A 22763-nucleotide genomic window follows, 5' to 3' on the forward strand; every position below is an offset into this window, starting at 1 on the left:
TAAACCTTTATCATCTTTCCTCTCTTTTCCTAAGAGTTTTCTAGATGTATTTTTTCCCTATTTGAATGACAAAAACTAAAAGTAGGTTGAAATTTCTTATTTGGTAGACCAGTAGTTGAGAGAAAATGATAAGAATTCATAAAATTGTTGCTATATCTCAGGATAAATCTCAGAGAACCTTCAGTCTCAAGAAATGTGATTGTCCCTGAATCAATTGCTAAGAAATGTGATTTCTTCTGAATGTGTAAGTGATAAAAATACTGTATCTCTCTGTGTAATTGTATAGGTGGGTGGTAGAGCATCTCTCAGAGCCATCCTTCAGTTTGTTCATTTGATCACAGTCAGTTGAGTTCACGAAAGTCACTTCTTTAATCCATAACAAAAATCATCTAGCAGACTGGGGAAAGGTATTTGGGCTGAGGTTTAAGCCCCAGCAACATTTCAGTCAGTTCTTCTCCACTGAGTAGCTGCTGGCCATGAAGGCAGAACTGCAGATGTAGGTGACATTCTGGCATTTTGAACTTTAGACATAAGTATTTGATCCAAAACTGTCTTCATATTTCTGAGAATTCATATTTCTAAGCTCATCTTTCATCTAACTTTCCTGAGGGGAAATAAATATTATATGAATGAATATTAATCACTTAAGTTGCTTTTCATGAAAAAATGATTTTAGTGTGCACTCAGAAATAAGATACAAAATTCTGTTCCACAACATATATCTCTCATATGTCATTAGATGAACGATCTAACCAACATTTGTTATTGTTTATTTTCATGAAAGCCTTTCTGACTAGTATGTAATATTATCTAAGTTTTTTATCTGCATTTCCTTTATATCAAAGGATACTGAACATTTCTTTATGTATTTATTAGATATTTGTATTTCCTTTTCAAAAACTGCCTGATCAGTTTATTTCCCTACTTATCATTGAACTGTTCTTTTGTCAATTAAATTTGAGCTTATTCTATATTATGCATATTAATCCTCACTCAATTGAGTAGCTTGCAAATACTTTACTCCCATCCTCTGTGATGTCTTTTAATTCTGCTAATTGTTATCTTTAGTATGGAAAAAAACTTTTAAATTTGATTCAATTCTATTTGATAATTTTTGCTAGTGATTCCTGGGGGATAAGAATCCTATTCTGAAAATAACTGCCTACATTCCAGTGATTCCTCAATGATTTTTGGTATAGGTTTCGATGTTTCAGATGTTGTATTAAGATCTTTGAGCCATATTGAATTGATTTTTGCACAGTGTGGGAGTGAGGGACCTGGCTGCAGCCTTTCACAGGCAATCAGTTTTCACATCAGCATTTGTTGAAAAGACTGTCTTTTCTCTAACACACACACACACACACACACACACACACACACACACACACACACACACACACTCCTTTTTCAAAAATCAGAGGGATGTTAGCTACATTGGCTTATTTCTAGGCTTTTACTCTGTTTCATTCATTCATGTCTGTTTTCTCCAGGTAATATGTCTTAAACATACTGGATACTATTGAGTTAAACACGCTCTTATTTACATTGATTAAATATCTTCTTTGCTCAGCACTATTTGAAAATATGTAAGTTTTAGGTTTTTCCATTTCTAAGAGCATTTATGTTTCCTCCAACCCATTCAGCAATTCCTGTTTTTGATGGGGCTTTTGAAACTCCCTTTACAGATTGATCTTATTTTTGCTTATTTATAGGTTGTACCATCATTATGGAATCAGAAAGTATCAAAAATACATAAGGCACAATGCACTCTTAGAAACCTTTAGAAAAGAAGGGGGGTCAGTAAGTGAGTGGAGTTAGAAATTTGGCTCTCACATTGTCCACAGAAAAAAGTACACTTATAACAAGATTGCTTTGTATCAGGAATTGTCTCTTTCATATTGACAATTTATATTTTCCATTTGGAAATACTGTGATGGGGATTAAAATGCAAAAATCAGAAGCTATCTTAATTGTAACCATATTATTCTTTGTTGTCTAATTATTATTTATTTTATAATTCCTTAATATAAAGGAAAATTAACCCACAGGGCAATAATTGACATTTCTTTAGATATTTAATATTTTATTTGCCTGCATGGAAAATAATATGCTTACACAGAAACTGATTCATGACTTAGCCTAAGAGTCAAATGAATATATTAATAAATAATCAGTGCCAGGAGCTGGGGGCTCATGCCTATAATACTAACAGTAGCTACTCAGAAGGCTGAGCTCTGAGGATCATGGTTAGAATCCAGCCTGGGCAGGAAAGCCTGTGAAACTGAATCTCCAGTAAACTACTCAGAAAAAGCTGGAAGTAGTACCTTATAAATACATTAGAAGCAATGGCGAGAAAGAAAAAAAAAAAAAACACTTGTGTCCTTATCTTGGGATTCATTTTGCTTAACATCATTTTATCTGAACTTTTCTGCTTGTCTCAGACATATACTAGTTATTGCAAATAAGGGAAACCATGGAACCTATGCTTCTTTGGGCCTGGCTTACTTCACTTAATATAGTTATTTTCAAGTCTTTCCATTTCCTAACAAATGGGCAATATCATTCTTTCTGCACGTGATTTTGTTGTTGTTGCTTTGTATGTCCCTCCCCCACGGTATAACCCCTGTTTTCACTCTATTTGATGTTGGTATAATTTGTGGAGGGGCAGGGAAAAAAACAAATTGTTTAAACAGAGATACAGTTTGACCCATTGCAACAATGAGATGTACAAGACGTTATGTCGAAAAACGAACTTTGCAATTTAGATGCAAGGGGGGGGGGCTGGGCACGGGTGTAGTTTTGGAGATGGGAGGGAAGGGATGGTAGGGAAAAACAAGGGAGGAGACAACAATGCTTGATAAGAAATGTAATCATTACCTTGCTCATGTAAGTGTAACCCCTCTGTACAGTATTCTCACAATTAAAAAAATCTTATTTAAAAAAAAGAAAAGAAAAAAAAAGCTGGAAAAGTTGGAAGTGGAGCTCAGGTTGTAGAGCACTAAGCCTTGAGCAAAAGAAGCCTAGGGACAGTGCTCAGGCACAGAGATAAAGCCCCAAGACCAGAAAATAACTAACTAATTAACTAACTAAATAAATAATTAGCACTGTAATATCCTACTGAAAGTTTGAGACATGGATTATGCTTTTCAGAATTGATGATATTCATACAGAAAGCCTATAATGGGAATTGTAAGTCTGGCTCAGTGGTAGAGGACCTGTCTAACAATCACAAGGCACAAAGTTCAACCATCATAGCAGCAACAAACAAAGCAGAAGATAAACATTTTATTATAGAGAAGGAAGCAATCCATGTTTAAAATATTCTGTAATAATTGCTTCCTATTAATTCCTAATAATTGTTCTTCCTAAAACTCTGAAACATAGTCAATGTTGTTTAAAGTCATAAGGGTACAACACTAACAGCTATAAATAATATTCCATTTAGGAACAAAAGCCACAGTCTATTTTTACTTTACTTTTTTGCTGGTCCTGAAAGTCCTAGCTTATTTGTTCATCCACTTGAGCCACATCTCCACCTACGAGAGTATCTTTTCATAATTTTGTTGTAATAGTTGTAGTTTAGTTAAAGTTCAGTTGAAATAAAGTTTCTTAGTGACCATTTTATTGTTGCAATACTTTCTTCAGTGTTTTTGTGTTGTGTTGAAACTTTGTAAGTAAAACTCCAGAAACACAACAAATCAAGGAAATATGGGATTATAGCAAATTTAAAAGTTTTTGCCCAGCAAATAACATGGCTAACAAGCTAAATAGAAAGCTCAGAGAATGAGAGATTTTTTTTACAAGTTATACAGCAGAAAAGGGCCTGATATCTAGTCAGAGTTCAAAATATTAAACCCTCAAAAAAATCTTCAAAGAAACAACAATCCAATTAATGTAATTAATAAATGAGCTAATTACTGAGAGAGGCTTCTCTGAAGAAGAAGTAAATGGCCAATAGCCATTTACAACATCTCTGGATATAAAGGAAATGCTAGTCAAAATAACCCTGAAATTCTACCTCACCTTAGTCAGAATGGCCATTATCAAGAAAATTGAAAATAACAGATGCTGGTGAGTATGTAGCCAAAAGTCAACTGTATTGCACTGTTGATGTGAATGCAAGCTATTCAACAACTCTGGAAAGTAGTATGTAGGTTCTTAAGCAAAGAAAACATAAAACAACCTTGTGACACAGCAATTCCATTCCTGGGCATTTATCCAATAGAACACAAACAAGTATCCACTAAAGCAACTAATACAACCATGTTTATTGAAACATGTTATTATAATGCATATATTAATAGAATTTTCTCTAAATACAAATGTCATACATATATATATATCTATATGTATTTTAGTGTATGGATATATATAAAACTTAATACACATATGAGTATATATACATCTATAAATATATTTATGTAATCTGTTGTTCTATAAGATATAAATATTCAGTGTGCTAGTTTGTGAAAGTAAATATTTGGACAGCTGTCCAAATAGATCAACATTTTTCCTGAACAAATTAGTCTTTTTATATTTTGTAGTTCTACTGTATTATGTTGGCATTATAAACAATGACATTACACTCCTATTTGTTTAGAAATAAAATCTATAATTCAAGGCTGCATATAAATCATCAGGACAGATAATTTCACTTCATTGTGTTGGAAATTATTACCTATAATAAGATATTTTAAAAAGAAGGAATAAAATTCCAGTCAACAGATAATATATGTATTTCTTTGTACAATATGAAAACATTCAAATGTTTCTCCAATGAATTAGGAATATAAAAATATTTTTGCAATATAATTTATGGAATTGTAATTAGCATTTCTTTCAGACATGTATAATTTAACCAAACTTCTATGAAGCACTCCAAGCTGAGCTCTAAGTATATTTTGTATATTACGCCTTTGTCTGATGAATAACTGATAAAAATATCTTCTCCCATTCTTTCTATTTTTATACATATCTATATAAATTACTAAAAAAAACAATAACCTTCTGTGGGTAAATGTTTATATCATTCATTATTAAAACATTTGTTTGAAATGTTTCTCTTCAATTTTCAATGTATCTTGTTGACATTTTTTAATAAGCTGAGAATTATTCGTTTCTCAAAGACCATTTTCTCCGCTATCTCTAACTCTGTTATGATCTAGTATTAATAAAAGTTGTAATTTAAAATTACCAACAGGAAAAATATTCTGCATTATACATAGGTATAACTGCATCCTAATATTTAAAGAAGGCCATAATATTTTCAATGATTTTATAAGCACTTAATTTAATCAAGAAAGCACCTTTAAAAGGATCATTAGAGTATAAACACTAAAATTTACAAACTTACCACAAGATAATATAACATGAGATATTAAAAAAGTATGTCAAAGAACAATTCAATATTTACATGTCTTTAAAGTTAATTTAGATAGAAGTTGATAATGTTAAGATGGCTTTAAGAGTAAGTCAAAATAGAGAAGTTGAAATTAATCTTCTCATCTGAAAACTTTTTCTAAGAGTCAAAGAAAATAAATACCCCAAAGAAAAGAAGAAATGTTACAAAAGATATAAGAAAGAACAGAATCAGAAACAAAACATAGTTCCTACAGAAAGAGACACATGTCGAATTACTCCACCCACATTGACTATAAACAAGGCAAAAGTGGAGAGTTTTGTTCAGAAGAAATCATGTGGGGGAGCTTTGACTAGATTATTAAAAATCCCATTTGAATTAAATTGCTGCATTAAGGAGACAGGAAATGGCAGTAATCCTAGTCAGTAAAAAAAAAAATCTAAGCAAGTCATGAGAAATAGTTTAAAGTAAGCACTGAAAAATATTGAGAGGGCTCAGATGACCCACACAGATATAAGGGCACTGGGACTATAGATGTTTCAAATGGTTCTGTTTTGGTACTGTAACCTAATGTGTTTTTAGCACTTTAGAGATACATGCTTATTGCAGGATTATTATTCATTATCATTGCTTCCACATTTAAAATTTCATTCATAATAGAATTAATGGATTCAGGGTTATTCAATGGCAATAAAATCTGTTATTATTTCTTTAATGTATAAAGGCAAGTGGATATAATTATGAGTGGAATCTTAAGTACATATTTAATATGCCTAGAAGGAGTCTGTTACTTTCTGAGACATGTGAGGAATCATTATGCTCTCCTATATGCAATAATGTTATTCATAACTTAAAAAAATCATAAGCTAAGTACCTGCTGAGGTAAGTTGGAAAGTGCTTTGTACAGTTAGGGAAAAAAATAGTTCACTTAAAAAGCTTGTGAGGCCAGGCACATAAGGCTCATTCCTGTAATCCTAGCTACTCAGGAGGCTGAGATGTGAGGATCATGGTTCAAAGCCAGCCATGGGCAGGAAACTCCCTGAGAATCTTATCTCCAGTAAACTGCTCAAAAAAGCTGAAAGTAGAGGAGTGGCTCAAATGATAGATGGTAGATCGCACTCATGTTGAACAAAAACAATCTCAGGGACATTTCCTAGGCCAAGAGTGCAAGCCCCAGGTCCAGCAAATTTAAAACAAAACAAAAACAAACAAAAACCTCAAAACCACACACACACACAACTTGTGAGGAAGCACAGAGCCACAAATATTACAATTCTAAGTATAAAATGAAAGCACCAACATGAAAAGAGTAGTATGGCTTTCACAAATTTGCAACCCTTTACTGTGGTTTTTGGAAGATGTGACACTTCAAGACTGATTCTATATAGAAAGGTGCATGTTAAAATAAAACCCCTTTTTTACATATTTGTAAATATTAAAAAATAAGAAGCCCAAATAAAAGCAAAAGGAAAGATTTCTGCAAGATTTCTATAAGATTCAATTATAATACTTGGAGAAATTTTTTGGACCTTTTCTTCCTTAATCTGTACAGATTAGTAAAGGATGATGAAATGAACTCAAAATAGAGGAAACAGAAAAAATTAAAATATGACACATTTTGGAATGTTATGCTGATGCTACTGACAAATGGCATTATAGCTTGAGAAGTTGAAAAGATGAATAGCTTAATTGTGTTCACATCCTAATTGGTTTTAAACATTAACATAGGACTTTTTTACTTTTTGCTAATGAAGAATATTACATTATATTTCCTATTATAACATAGTAATATATAAATGATTTATAGAACAAATACAGATTTGCTTTTTTATGTACTCTCCAAGATAAAAATATTTACTGAAATAAAGTTTATTTTTTTAGTTTACAATATTAAGAGTAACAATTTAATGAAAATCAGCAGTTAAATATACTATGTGAATTTGTTTCTTTTATATATTCTTCTCCCTATAGTATATCTTGTGTTGTTACTGTATTTGATTTTGGTACCTGGTATTTTATATACATTTATTTGAATTAGGGATGGGAAGGGGAACAACAGAATGTTGAGACAAAGGACAAAAGTGGAAACTGATGCAACAGTGATATACACTGGAAACTATCAGTACAATTTAGGGGGCGGAATGGGGGGAGGGACATAGGAAAAAGTTGATGGAGGAGTTAACAAGGGTGACAATAAATGTATTCATTACCTTATTTATATAACTGAAACCCCTCTGTATATCACCTTGACAATATAAAAGAGAAAAAAAAGAAAATACAATGCGTTTTGAAAGTTAACTGAGACATCATAACATATTTTGTTGAATTAGTTTCAGTAATATAACAGGGAATAGGATATAAGTACTGTCAAATCCAAGTTGGTCACAAGCCTAACATATAGGACAGTGCTTTGGAAACTGTGGACTAATCTGATGTTTTGAGCCAATAAGTGATAACAGTAGTTGACGAGAACAGGATAGAGTTGGTTTATTTTAACAATTCAATTCTACATGCACATTGGAATAATTTCTCCATGGCTATACCATATACAAAATAGCTTGCATTAAAAGTTCCAAGAATGGAAACCAGCAAAACTTTAGAGATGCTCATTTATAGACCACGTTATTATATAATTTTTTATCACAAACATATTTTTAACGGTGATTCATGCCTTTCTTTCTTGTAATTGTAGAACACCCTGCTCATTTTTCAATTATATTTCTGCTATTTCCTGAAGAAAACCTATAATTTTTTTTATGTTCTATATAATTGCCATAAATTGAAGTCATTATTTTAAATATGGCATGCCATTTTTACATGCTGGGTCAGTGTATGATTCTTTATGTGCTCTATTGTCTTATAAACATAGAGTTTAACAGGTATTTACATTGTAGTTCAAACCACACATTTAAGGTGATACAAACTCTTATTTCTTTTTTGATTTATTAAAATCAACTTCATGCCATGCCAGATAAGAACATGACTTAAATTTTATTTTTAAATAAATTAGTTAAAATTTAGTCATTATTTTTATTGCATTCACAAACAATCTGTATGTATCTGAACTGTCAGAGACCAAGCTTTCAATAGAGTTGTTGTGGGTTTTCCCATTCAAGTGCTAATTAAACTACCTAACTTTGAAATCTTTAACATAGAAAACAAGAAAAAAAAATTGTTTTCCATTGTAATTGTTCCATGTAAGTGAAAAGTACCTCTGTCAAAGACTCTATCAACAATGGTTAACACAGAAAACTAAGTAAAATTGGTAACTCAAAGAAAAATTTTAAGTGGTAATGTAGAGAAAAGACTGAAAAGCAGAGGTTGCCCAGCCTGTACTGTGTGCTGGGAGATATTAGGATGAGGAATGAAATCTTGTGGACATGGGGCATGTCCACTCAAGGTTACATGACAACCTAACCATGTTTCATGATGGTGGTTTATAGCTTTCAAATACTTTACACAGACAGAAGAAAAGCCTAAACAGAGTAGCATGTCAGAGCTGAGTGTATTGCAATTAAAATCACTGTCATCTTGGTGTGGTCCCAGTTGCAAATAACAGTAAAATGCCATCAACCCTTTTTCTATAATAAGATATACATTTAAGAATATTTTAATCACATAATCATAATCATATTTTAACTTAATGACATTGTTTTAATTCTTTTTTATTTTTTATTGTCATCTTTAAGTAGTTTTATAAAGAAGTTCCATTTTACAAAACAGCATATGAATACAAGGTGTCTGACAACATTGTCATCCATCGCTCCTAACTCATCCCTTCTCTCATTTATTTTTTAAAATTGAGATTAAGTGATTACATAAGTTTCACATATTTCACAGTATTGTGGAATAGTGATACTTAGTTAAAGTCACAAACACCTTTTAACCTTCACAAGGCAAATTGTCATGATCATGGTCTATACAGTTTGTGAATTCTATGAGCTTTGACATTACAAATTATTTTTTCCACATCAGGTGATGTTTACATTTCTTTCCTTTTGCTTAGTGTGAGCTGTTCCCTCTTTCCCTCTAATTCCTCTCTTCCCATCGCTGTCTTTGAGTTGTTTAGTTCTTTTTCTTCTATGCCCAGTGCAGCTGATGGGCCCCTTTGTTGTATGTTGTTCCTTTTCCCACTTATTCTGTGTCTTCCTCCTGGCTTCCCTCCATTGTGTGCATATATCTACCATATAGAGGGTCAAGAACATGGAGTCATTTAGTAATGATACGAAAAAATGAGTGACTGTCCTTTGTTTCTCAAATCCTGTTAACTTTGTCATATCTTCTTACATTTTGTCTTTAGCATCCACGTATCAGGAAGAACATGTGCCATTTGTCTCTTTGTTCTTGGCTTACCTCGCTAAAAATAATTTGCTCTAGTTCCCTCCAATTCCCTGTAAATGCCATTATTTTGTCCTTTCAAATGGCTGCATAATACCCATTCATCTGTAGTGGGACATCTGGGTTATCTCCAAATCTTAGCTATTGTAAACAGTGCTGCAATGAACATGGCGGTGCATTTGTCTTTGTATACTGGTTCCTGTTGTTTAGGGTAGATGCCTGGAAATGGTATGGCTGGTTTTAATTCTTATTAAATAAAATGCCTCTGGATTATCAGAAATTTTGCAACAAATTTCAGAATGTTGTTCAGTGGATACATCAGTTGTTTATTAGCATTACTATCAATGTGCCTGTATTTTTTCTAGGTGATGAGAAAAAGCATAAAGTTAAGTTTAAATTAATACTGAATATAACAAAAATGAAATTCAGTAATCTGTGAGACCTCTTTATACTCAAAAATTTCACAATAGAGTTTCATTTAACAAATTGATACCTATATATAAGAACACCTTGTATAAACATTTATGTACACATGTATAGAACCCACCTATTATAATAGACTGTAACTGCAATACAAAACAGAGCTATGTCTAAAATACATATATATGATATTGATACATATATATTTAAGCATGTAAAATCATTCAGTTAATCAGTAATCAAACTGATGTAAAGTGTAGAAATTATTCTTTTTTTTTAATTGTATTTTATTTTATTTGAGAACATACTGTACAAAGGGGCTACAATTACATGGGCAGGATAATGCATACATTTCTTACCAAGCATTGCAGCCTCCTCCTTTGTTTACCCTTCACTTCCCTTCCCCGCTTCCCCTCTCCCCCCACCCAATTTTACCCCCCTCCCCCCATCCAATTATACCCCCCTCCCCCCCCCCCCCACACCGACATTGTAAAGCTGGTTTTGACATGACATTTTGTACTTCTCATTGTTGCAACAGGTCCACCTGAATCCTTAAACGACTTGATTGTCCCCATCTCCTCCACATGTTATACTGACATCAAATATAGTGAAAGCGGGGGTTACACTGTGGGGGAGGGACATACAAAGCAACAAAGAAATAATCTTATAAATGCGTTAGAAACACATGCATGAAAGAAACGAAAACATTAAAATACATATTTAAGGGTTCATTTTCCTAACATCACATTATCTGACCTTTTCCCCTTGACTCATACCTATACTAGATATTGCAAATAAGGGAAACCATGGGACCTATGCTTCTTTGGGCCTGGCTTACTTCACTTAATATAATTTTTTCCAAACCTTTCCATTTCCTAACAAATGGGGAAATGTCATTCTTTGTGATGGAGGCATAGAATTCCATTGTGTATATATACCACATTTTCTTGATCCATTCATCTACTGAGGGGCATCTGGGTTGGTTCCATGTCTTAGCTATGGTAAATAATGCTGCAATAAACATAGTTGTGCTGGTAGCTTTAGTGTGGTCTTGTTTGTAAACATTTGGGTAAATGCCCAAAAGTGGGATTGCTGGATCATAGGGGAGATCTATGTGAAGTCTTTTGAGGAACCTCCATACTGCTTTCCAAAGTGGTTGAACAAGTTTACATTCCCACCAACAATGAAGTAAGGTTCCTTTCTGTCCACATCCCCTCCAGCATCTGTTGTTGTTAGAGTTCTTGATTTTTGCTGTTCTAACTGGAGTGAGGTGATATCTCAATGTTGTTTTGATTTGCATTGCTTTTATGGCTAGGGATGTTGAACATTTCTTCATGTGTCTATTGGCCATCCTTCTTTCTTCTTCAGAGAAGTTTCTCTTTAAGTCTTTCGCCCACTTATTTATTGGGCAGTTGTTTCTTTGAGGATTTGTTGTTGGGTGGTTTAATTTTTTGAGTTCCAAGTATATTTTAGATATGAGACCCTTGTCCGTTGTATGGCTAGTAAAGATCTTCTCCCAATCGGTGGGCTTTCTATTGATCTTGCCAGCTATGTCATTTGCCCTGCAGAAGCTCTGCAATCTTATGCAATCCCATTTGTCCAACCTTTCTTTGATTTGTTGTGCTTCCGGGTCTCTATTCAGAAAATTTCGACCTGAGCCAAGGAGACCTAGGGTTTCTCCTATTCCATCCTGTAATGTTTTCAGAGTGTCTGCTTTGAGTTCAAGGTCTTTGATCCATTTGGAGTTGATCCTGGTGCAGGGTGATATATAAGGATCTAGCTTTAGTTTTCTACATGTAGTTAACCAATTTTGCCAGCACCATTTACTGAAGAGGCTGTCTTTCTTCCATTCTATTGTTTTAGCTTCCTTATCGAAGATTAGATGGCTATAGGTCTGTAGGTTCATTTCTGGGTTTTCAATTCTATTCCATTCGTCCTGAGGTCTGTTCTTATGCCAATACCAAGCTGTTTTGATTACTATGGCTTTATAGTAGAGTTTGAAATTTGGTATTGATATTCCCCCAGCAGTGTTCTTTCCGTTGAGGAGCGTTTTTGCTATTCGGGGTCTCTTATTGTTCCATATGAATTTTTGGATTGCCTCCTCTATTTCCTTGAAGAATGAGGGTGGAATTTTGATAGGTATCGCGTTGAATTTGTAGATAGCCTTGGGAAGTATTGCCATTTTCACGATGTTAATCTTGCCAATCCAGGAGCATGGGAGGTTTTGCCATTTTTTAAGTTCTGTGTTGATCTCCACTCCCAAATTACTCAAGCTGATTCAAAGCTTTGGCAAAGTAGCAGGTTATAAAATTAACCCCCAAAAATCAATGGCTTTTCTATATGCCAACAATGAGAAAAGTGTGGCTGAAATTAGGAAAGCAACTCCATTTGTAATAGCCCCACAAAAAATAAAATACCTAGGAATTAACTTAACCAAAGAAGTGAAGGACCTCTATGATGAAAACTAGAAATTATTCTTATAGTAAGTTGAGAAATTGTTTATTATGTGTTTTCATTGAGCATATTTATGTTGTGTGTATTTTGGTGTGTGTGTGTGTGTGTGTGTGTGTGTGTGTATGTGTGTTGCTAATATTGCTTTTATAGTAGATTCCTGTTCCTACTCTGAGACATGAAATATAATATTTAAACTTCTTCTGCCCTAAATTTCTTGTAGCACAATTGTCTGGCTTACAACCCCAGGAAGATTTGTTACATGGAGATTAACAATTGCACATATAAAATGCATTTCTACATCCTGCCCAAAAGTGAGCAGCACATAGCCATGAGTAAAAAGCCAAGGCAATCAAAGACAGCCAGGCTGTAAACCTGGGGCTACATGGGTCACAATTTTACAATGAAATTACTTTTAATTAAAAAATAATTTGAAAAAGCCAACATCAAATAGAGTGGATTCTGATAAGAAATAAAAGACACAATGTATATTGCTAGGGAAAATATTCAATCTCAGTACTTACTCAGGTAAAACATAAAAGGAAATATTAATCATATATAGAAAAATATGTTTTCTACTATATCTTTAGTATAAAACACATTAAGAAGATTGATGCACTTTTGGTGGATTATGCTTTGGCAAAACCATCTTGCATAGGTACAAAATAATGGAAAAAATGTCAAAGTACAATGTTGAAATAAAAATGAAAGCACAAAATATTCCTACTACTATAGTATTTATGCTTACTTAAAAACACAAATGTCTACTTTATTTTTATTACATGTACCAAATATATCATAAAAGACTAATACATACTTATATGTTTCAATATACATATATTTTAATTCACATGGTAAAAATTATACATTCAAGAAATGGAGGCATTAAATTTTCAAAGTTCAGGAACATGTATACCTTAGGAGTAAAGAATACTTAAATTGTATATAAGAATTCACCTGCTTAAATTATTTATATACATTTTAAACTTACTTAAACACTATAAAATATGTAAATGCAGAAAACCATCACATGGTACCACACCATTGTTTTTTTTATATTTTAATGTGTTCACTAAATTAACTTAAATGTATACATCTATCTATCTATATCTATATCTATATCTATATATATATGAAAGCTATACAATATATAGAAAATCACATTTAAAAATAACCAAAGATAGGACTGGAAAGGAGGCTCAGTGGTAGAATGTTTGCCTTGCATGCTTGAGGCCCTGGGTTCAATTCCTCAGCACCACAAAAGCAGAATAAAGCTGGAAGTGGTGCTGTGGCTCAAGTGGTAGAGTGCTAGCCTTGAGCTGCAGAGCTGAGGGACAGCACCCAGGCCCAGAGTTCAGGCCCCACGACTGACAAAAAATAATAATAATAATAATAACCAAAGATGTAGGATGTAGGATATATTTTTCTGTTGTTAAGAGTTCATAGTTGTATTTACAAGTATTTCACATATTTATGAGTTAATAATAGATATTAAGAAAATATCATCTAATTGGTTTTGAAGTCACTTAAGATTTCTCTTGACATCAGAGAGGCTAACATAAGCATAATCAAAACTATATTATAATTTAAAAATGACCTTGAGTGATTATTTTCACACATTACAGCCAACTAGCCATTGAAAAAATTTCCCTGGGGAAGCAATCTTCCTAATTCAGATTACCAATGAATGATGCTTTGGCAGAAAAATTGCCAATAATGGCATTTAAGTTTGGGGAAGTTATGATGTCAGTTAATAGAATTTTAGAGTATATAATTCTCAGACAACTGTCAAATTGGTTCCAGGCCTTGAGGGATCTGAATGTTCATTAGCAAAAGGGTCATATATTAACTCACTTCCAGCCATTCATTTCAAGACCCTGAATTAGGTTAAGAGAGAGGGGGAAAATCTTCTTATTAAAGGTGCCATGATGTTCAAGGTCAGATGAATGTTATTGAGCTACAGTTAGTTCTTTAAATCATTTTGCCACATAAAAAGCTTCCAAGTGGCTAAATGATTTGTAAGATGTGGATTTGTTTAGTAAAGTTTGTATATTCTATATAAATTGATCTTGAACTTTTAGGAATTGTTTAGAAAATAGATTTGCACTTACGTCAGTACTTCTCCATGTCATAGAGGCAACTGAGAGGTAGTATATAAAATAATTAATTGGCTGACATTGAACAGCTTCTCTCTCTCTCTTTTTCTTCTCACATAACAGGTATACACAGAAGTACAATAATAGGTATTTAATACCTATATACTGAAAGTGGCCTATGGGATTCAATATATAAGTACAATATATGTAATAAATAATACATCAAAATATACACATGAAGATATAATTATGGTTAAGAAGATTACAAACACACACACACACATATATGACAATAGATAAATGCTACTAACAAATTCTCTGCACAATTAAATCATTTTGTAGGGTTGCTAGACAACAAGGAGAGACAGTGGACTTTAGATCGCTATGTTGTGTTAGGATCTGAGCAGGCCGGTATTAATATTTTATGTAAAAAGGCTTTGGATAAAGGAAGAGTGTGTGTGTGTCTGTGTGTGTGTCTGTCTGTATCTGTTTTTCTGTTTGACACTGAATTTGCTATTTTTTTGATAAAGTCTCCTGCTTTTTCACAGAGCTAGCCTCAATCTGTGATCCATGCATCTTTGTCTTCTCATAGCAAAGATCTCTGAAATGCACCCTCAACACTGGGCTTATTTATTGAAAAGATTTCTTACTAACTTTATGCTTGGTCTGGCCTCAGACCATGATTCTTCTGATCTCCATCTTTTAAGAGGCAAGATTGCAAATGAAAGACACAGCATGATCTCAAGGAAGCCAAATGTTCAGGGGAATTAGAAATATTCCTTGTAAGGCTGGGAAGGTATCTCAGTGATAGAGTGCTTGCCTTGCATGCACAAGGCCATGGGTTCGATTCTTCAGCCCCACATACCAGAATAAAGCTGGAAGCGGTGCTGTGGCTCAAGTGGTAGAGCACTAGCCTTGAGCTGAAGAGTTAACGGACAGCACCCAGGCCCAGAGTTCAGACCACACAAGCAACAAAAAAAAAAAAAGAAAAGAAAAATTCCTTGTAAAGGATGAATGTTAGATACTTGTAAGACCGATCCATATATTAAACTGTTGATGCTAATACAATTCACAAAAGCCAGTTAAAATCGGAGTGGTCATTAGTTAACAAACACATGAAGAAACACATTACACATATACAGAAGAATATTCCTCAGCCTTGTATCTTTGACAGCAAATGGAACTGGAGACTACTTGCCATTTGTTTCCCTTATATGTGGATGTTAAATCTAAAATGCAAGAAGATATGACAAAGTAAACAGAACTTAAGAAACAAAGGCCCTCCATTCAATTTGTCATATGATTTTTAAATATATATCACATATATGGTATATATATATATATATATATATATATATATATATGTTAACATTAGGACCTATGTGACTATTGAAGTATCACATAGTACACATAGAAAGTTAATCTGTGAGTGCTGAGGTACATTTAGATAATAGCAAGAAATTCTGATGTGATATTGCACAGGATGAAGACTAGATATAATAATAAAGGACTGACGTATTCACAAATGAAGAAGAAAGGATTTAGGATACTTTAACTGAAAAGGAGTAATATATGAGAGCAATTAGTTTACCTTAATGTTAACATTAGGACCTATGTGACTATTGAAGTATCACATAGTACACCCCTAATGTGTACAATGTTTCATGTTTTCACCTATCACTTGAAGTATTTCAATGAAAACACATTTTCAGATAAAAAATAAAATGAAGCAGCGCTTTTTAAAATAAATTATACTTTCCTTGATACGCAGATCTTTATTTGTTTCATAAATGAGACACACAGGTTTTATTTTTCAATTTTCACGCAGGTGTTTTCACATCTTGAAAACATGTTTTTGTTTGTTGTGCCCATCTGCCTGTCCTTCTGTGCTGCTTTTTTTGGACCGTGAAGATCTAAATTAAACACTCTCATTCCTCACTTCACATCCCTTCTCTCACATGTTTGCTAGATCTGCTGGGAAGGCGGTTACCTCTGCAGCCTGTGTCATATTTTGACAAGGCATGCTGTAAATACAATTTAATGAATAGCAATGAATGGTCTGGACTGATACAGCACAAGACATCTGAAATCATGTTCAAGGAAGCCAAATGTGTTTCAAATTCTCGATTTCTTCATTTAAAGGGGAGTTTTGAAAGCAACTTTGCTTTCATCCTCAAACTCTGTAATGTGTATTTGAGGAGGGATTTAAAGTTAACCAATACATGAGCAGAAATATTTGTTTTCTAATGTTTGCAGCAGATGCAATGCTGTCTGCATTCGCTTATGCTTGAGTTACAGTCAAACCTTGACTCACTTGGTATTATGCAGCATAAGAAATCATCTCTAAAGTTCACATTAAAAACCATATATTGTTCACAAACTTAATAATTTTAGAAAACTACGTGTGAAAGAGAAGTGTTAAGATTAAACTATGCATGAATATTTTCTGGATAGTCTAATTTTCATATTGTCAACACTTCATTTGAGAGCATACTTGAGGATCTTTCATATTTCCATGTTATTTTGCTTGACTTATATATTCTGATCCTCTGACTTATATATCCATCCTTTTAAAAGGGAAGTTCACTTGCATTGAAAGATTTTTTTTTCTTTTCCCAACTTCAGAGAAATTTATGTAAATTTCATTTTATATAGGATAAAAATTAAATTATTAACATAGAGGATAATTCCGCTTACATATTGTTATATAGTTGAATTAATTTCTATAATAATTTTGCCAACTATATTCAAGGTAATCGCAGAATGTGGAACACCAGGAGGAATTAGGAACTAGACATACCACCCCTGGAAATCTACACCACATATGTAAGTAGTAAGTATCAGGAATATAAGAGGAAAGCAATTGAAAAGAGTTGGTACTTTAAACAACAGTTGTTGAGAACCACATGCTCTCAAATTATATGGAGCTAATTGTAATTATCTGATATCCAGATTTTTTCTTCTCTGTCTCCCCACTGGTTTATTTTTTCATGTTTCCTTCTGTATAAATAAGGGGTTTTCTATAATATTTAAAATGTATAAGAAAATGAGAAAAATATCATGTATATGAGTATGCCCCAGTGACTATTTTCTCATTCACAGTAGGTGCTCAAAATGTAAATAGGATCTTTTCCACTACATACTAACAACACATAGAAAACTATGTCAATTGTTGCATATAAGATATCTCACTATTCCAACTTGTGTCAGTGGAGACGAATAACATTAAATATGTAATTCGGTAAAGCCATATGAGAAAAGGCCAAGATAAAAATCAAGTATATTGCACAAATGTTCAGTAAATGTTTTATTTTTCTTCATATTTAAACAATAAGAGATTTCCTCAGTAAATGATAAAGTTTTTCATTGTATCTATTCTGATTTACAGTGTCTAATACGTTTTTCTTGCACCAAATGATGATGATATATTTTATTTTTCATCTGGAGCAGCAGGACATTTGTTAAACAATAATTGCAAAGATTTATTGGATTACAAAGTGGAAAGAAGTTAATGCATGAAACTTAAGTAGATGATTTTGCAGCATTTAGTAGAGAATTAATTTTTGTGTCTACATATAATCTCTTAGATTTTGCTCTAGAATATACTTTTAAGCCTTATGAATTAACTTTATTTAAATGTTTGTGTACATTTTTTATTGTAAAAATACTGTTCAGAGGAGTTACAGTTACATGAGCAAGATAATCAGTACATGTTCTATAGAGCATTGTTGCCTCCTTCTTTGTTTACCCCCCCTACTATCCCTTCCCTCCCACCTCCACAACTAGCCCTCCCCACTCCCTGCCAAAGTTGTTACTTCTCATTCATTGGTTCAATGGGTCACCTGCATCGATACTTAATTTTGTTTTTTCCCTTCCCCTCCCCAAATTAGAGAAGTGTATATACAAGTTGCAGGACCCCAACATCAAATACTGTGAAAAGAAGGGTTATACCGTGGGGGAGGAACATAAAGAGAAACCAAAAAAAAAAAATCACATGGTACATTATAAATGCATTAGAAACAATTGCAAGAAAGAAAATAAATATTTGTGTCCCTATCTTGGGGATCATTTTGCTTAACATCATTTTATATGGTCAAATGTACATAACTTTTGACCTATTCTGCTTGTCCCAGACATGTGCTAGTGATTGCAAATAAGGGAAACCATGGGACCTATGTTTCTTTGGGCCTGGCTTACTTCAATTAATATATTTTTTTCCAAGTCTTTCCATTTCCTAATAGGGCGATGTCATTCTTTCTGATAGAGGCATAGAATTCATATATATATATATATATATATATATATATATATATATATATATATATATGTATATATATTCTCACATTTTCTTGATCCATTCATCTACTGAGGGGCATCTGGGTTGGTTCCATATCTTAGCTATGGAAATAATGCTGCAATAAACATAGCTGTTCTTGTAAGACCTTATTTGTGATCGTTTGTGTAAATGCCCAAAAGTGAATTTTTGGGTCATAGGGGAGCTCCATGTGGAGTCTTTTGAGGACCCTCCATACTACTTTCCAAAGTGGTTGAACAAGTTTACACTCTCACCAACAATGCAGTAGGGTTCCCTTCTGTCTACATTCCCTCCAGCATCTGTTGTTATTAGAGTTCTTGATTATAGCCATTCTAACTGGGGTGAGGTGGTAACCCTGCTCCAGAATCAACTCCAAATGGATCAAAGACCTCGGAGTCAAAGCAGACACTCTGAAAACATTACAGGATGGAATAGGAGAAACCATAGGTCTTTTTGGCACAGGCTGAAATTTTCTTAATAGAGTCCCCAAAACACAACAATTCAAAGAAAGGTTGGACAAATGAGATGGCATGAAATTGCAGAGCATCTGCATGGCAAAGGTCATAGCTAGCAAGATCAAGAGAAAGCTCACAGATTGGGAGATCTTCAGTAGCCATACAATGGACAAGGGTCTCATATCTAAAATATACCTGGAACTCAAAAAATTAAATCCTCCAACAAAAATTCTAAAAGAAATAATTGCCAAATAAATAAGTGGGCTAAAGCCTTAAAGAGAAACTTCTTTGAAGAGGAAAGAAGGATGGCCAATAGACACATGAAGAAATGCTCAACCGTTCTAGCCATAAAAGAAATGAAAATGAAAATAAGGTTCTTCATGGACTGTTTCTCTTGAGGTAGATGAGTATGAGCATCCCTTAAGCTTTGTGGCAGTGTGCAGTCCTGTCATTCAGCCATCAATCCATTAAAGACAGAGCAGTCATGAATTCCCTTCATTTATTTTTTCCAGCTATTGCCATTATCTTTCCATAGGGCAGCTAAGTGCTTGCTCACTTGACTCATTCACTTCAATTCCCAAAGATCCACCCAAACTTGAAGACTGCTGTGTGGCATGACACTTTAATGCAAAGACTTCAATAGTGTTCTGAGAATGTAATCACTTATTTGGATTGGGTCAATGGGAACAATTTATAATGTTAATGTTGTTTTGATTTACGTTTCTTTTATGGCTATAGAGGTTGAGCATTTCTTCATGTGTCTATTGGCCATTATTTAGACATTTGAGAAACCAATACCTAATATCTGAAGGTAATCACAATTTGGCTTATTTTTGTTTGTTATTAACATTTCATAATATAGAAACTATAAGTTTTATCAGTATGTAATGTGAAACATGGTAAGTCTGTCTTTAGGCTATAAACAAATAAACAATAACATTTTCTATAATCTTTATATCCAACCTAAAAGAACGTATTCTATTTTAGATAAAACTGTCAAAAAAACCCCCACTAATTCCAATAGACCAAGTTAATTGTGAAATGCCTTTTCATTGTCTAGATATCCAGAAAATAATACAGCTTCTCAATTTTTTTCTTTTATAAAAACATTTACTTTAAATCATGATGGAGGAAAATTTGTTAAAATCTGGAGGTGATTTAGAATTGGCAAAAAGAAAGTGCCTCAAGATTTAAAAAAAAAAGCCAAAAAAGTAAATGTCACCCATTCAGAGAGCCACAATTCTTTTACTAAAGATATTATTAGCGATGTTATGAGGTATTGTACAAGACAGTATGGCTGATAATTTAGGAAAGAGATCCCAGAAAAGTAAGCAATGTTATAAGAGAAATAGCAAAATAGAAACTCTCTTCAGATATGTAGTTGACAACAAATCAGCATTGTGCAGACCTTGAGGAAAACAAAAGATTGAAAAAGAACCAAATCTTGCTTCAGTATGCACTTCTTTTTATAAGCCAAAGTGATCAATATACTGTAAAATCTGACAGATAGGAGGGAGATAGAATTATATGAGTAGTGGGATATACAGCTGGATTGAATACAAATGACCATCTTCAGGGCTTGTCACGACAGAAGCAGCAGAACCTCATCACAAAGTCCATGGCACCACCAGGAGCTTCTTCCTCAACGCATTGCCCTCCTGCTGCAGGCAAAGGAGCAACAGCTGCTCACACAAATGGAAACTGACGAAACACATGGTGCCTTTTGATAAAATTATGGATTTTCTTTTCATAAAATTGATTTATAAAATCCATGAAATGATTGTATAGGTTAGGATGATCCCAAAGACACTAGATAGCACTTTAACATCAGTATTGCAAATGCATACTAGCAGTCTCTAGTATTTGTTTTTATCCTCATTTCCTAGAATTCAGACATATAGCCTTAGCATTCTGATTAAAACAAAGTCATTTGGGTGACTCACATAGTGGAAGGCAATAAAATAATTCATTAATGTATTATATAATTTGTAAAATTACAAAATGCTAAACTAACCTGTAACACAAATTACATATACATATCTGTATATAACTTAATTATGTATTTTTTGAAAACTCTGAACTTTGATCATCTAAATTTTGTTTTTTTCTGGTCCAGGAGCCTGAACACAGGGACTGGGCTTTGTCTCTGAGCTTCTCTGTGCTCAAGGTGTGTACTCTACCACTTAAGCTACAGTACCACTTCTGGCTTTTTTCTGAGTAGTTTATTAGAGATAAGAGTCTCATGGACTTTCCTGCCCAGGCTGGCTTTGAACTGTCATCATCAGATCTGTCTTCTGAGTAGCTAAGATTACAGATGTGAGTCAACAATGCCAGGTTCACAAACGAAGTCACACACATAAATAATAAACCAAAATCTGAGAAAAATCATATTATGTTTGTATTTACACAAACTCCAAGAAGTGGCAAAACAATTCACACACACACACACACACACACACACACACACACACACACACATACACACATTCAGACACATGAATGAACGAGCATAAACACTCACATGCAATCCAAGTGGTTGATTATGAGAAATAAAAAGAAGGAAGGACTCCCTAAAATGAGGAAAAATTTCTACTGTAGCTGCTTTTCACTTTAAGTATAGTTTTCACAGCAGAAGAATTTATATAAACAATATTTCCATGTTAGCACAGTATATATAATTTCATAAATTTTTTCAATCATTCACTCATTATCAACATTGCACTTTATTTTCTCTGTAAATATTTAATGTATCTACAAAATAATAAAGGCTGATAATAGTTCAGTTCTACAGTAGTAAATAAGACCTACTATGTAGCTTGTACTGATATAATTCTGTCTACAGTAACCTGAAGGATACTTCTTTCTAATAAAATTACTCAGTTACTTCATTATATTTGACTTTAATAGCATGGAAAAGCTAAAGAAATTAGAAACATAATTCTATATGTCTTGCTTTTGTTGTAAACCTTGTACTTTTTTTCATTTCTACCCTGATTTTATACTAAAAATCTCACAATTAGATTTGAAAAGTTTTAGCAATTTTTATGGTGAAGCAGCACCTGTACAGGTTGTTACTCACTATCTGTCAAATTGAAAAGTACATGAATTATTTATTTTATTTTAGTAGCAAAGTACAGTTCATAAGGAATATAAATTTATATCCAAATTTTCCTAGGTTTTCATAAAAATTTTTCATAAACAAATCACATTAAGATGACAGCATCTTGTGTACTTTGGTATATTTATAGTTTCACCTGATTAAATTTAGGTGACAAATTTGTTACCCTTAGCAATTTATATAATTATAATTCCAAAAATTACTTGTTTGA

Source organism: Dipodomys merriami, unplaced genomic scaffold (assembly GCF_024711535.1).
Source record: "Dipodomys merriami isolate MVZ:Mamm:240054 unplaced genomic scaffold, mDipMer1.0.p SCAF_2, whole genome shotgun sequence".
Lineage (NCBI taxonomy): Eukaryota > Metazoa > Chordata > Mammalia > Rodentia > Heteromyidae > Dipodomys > Dipodomys merriami.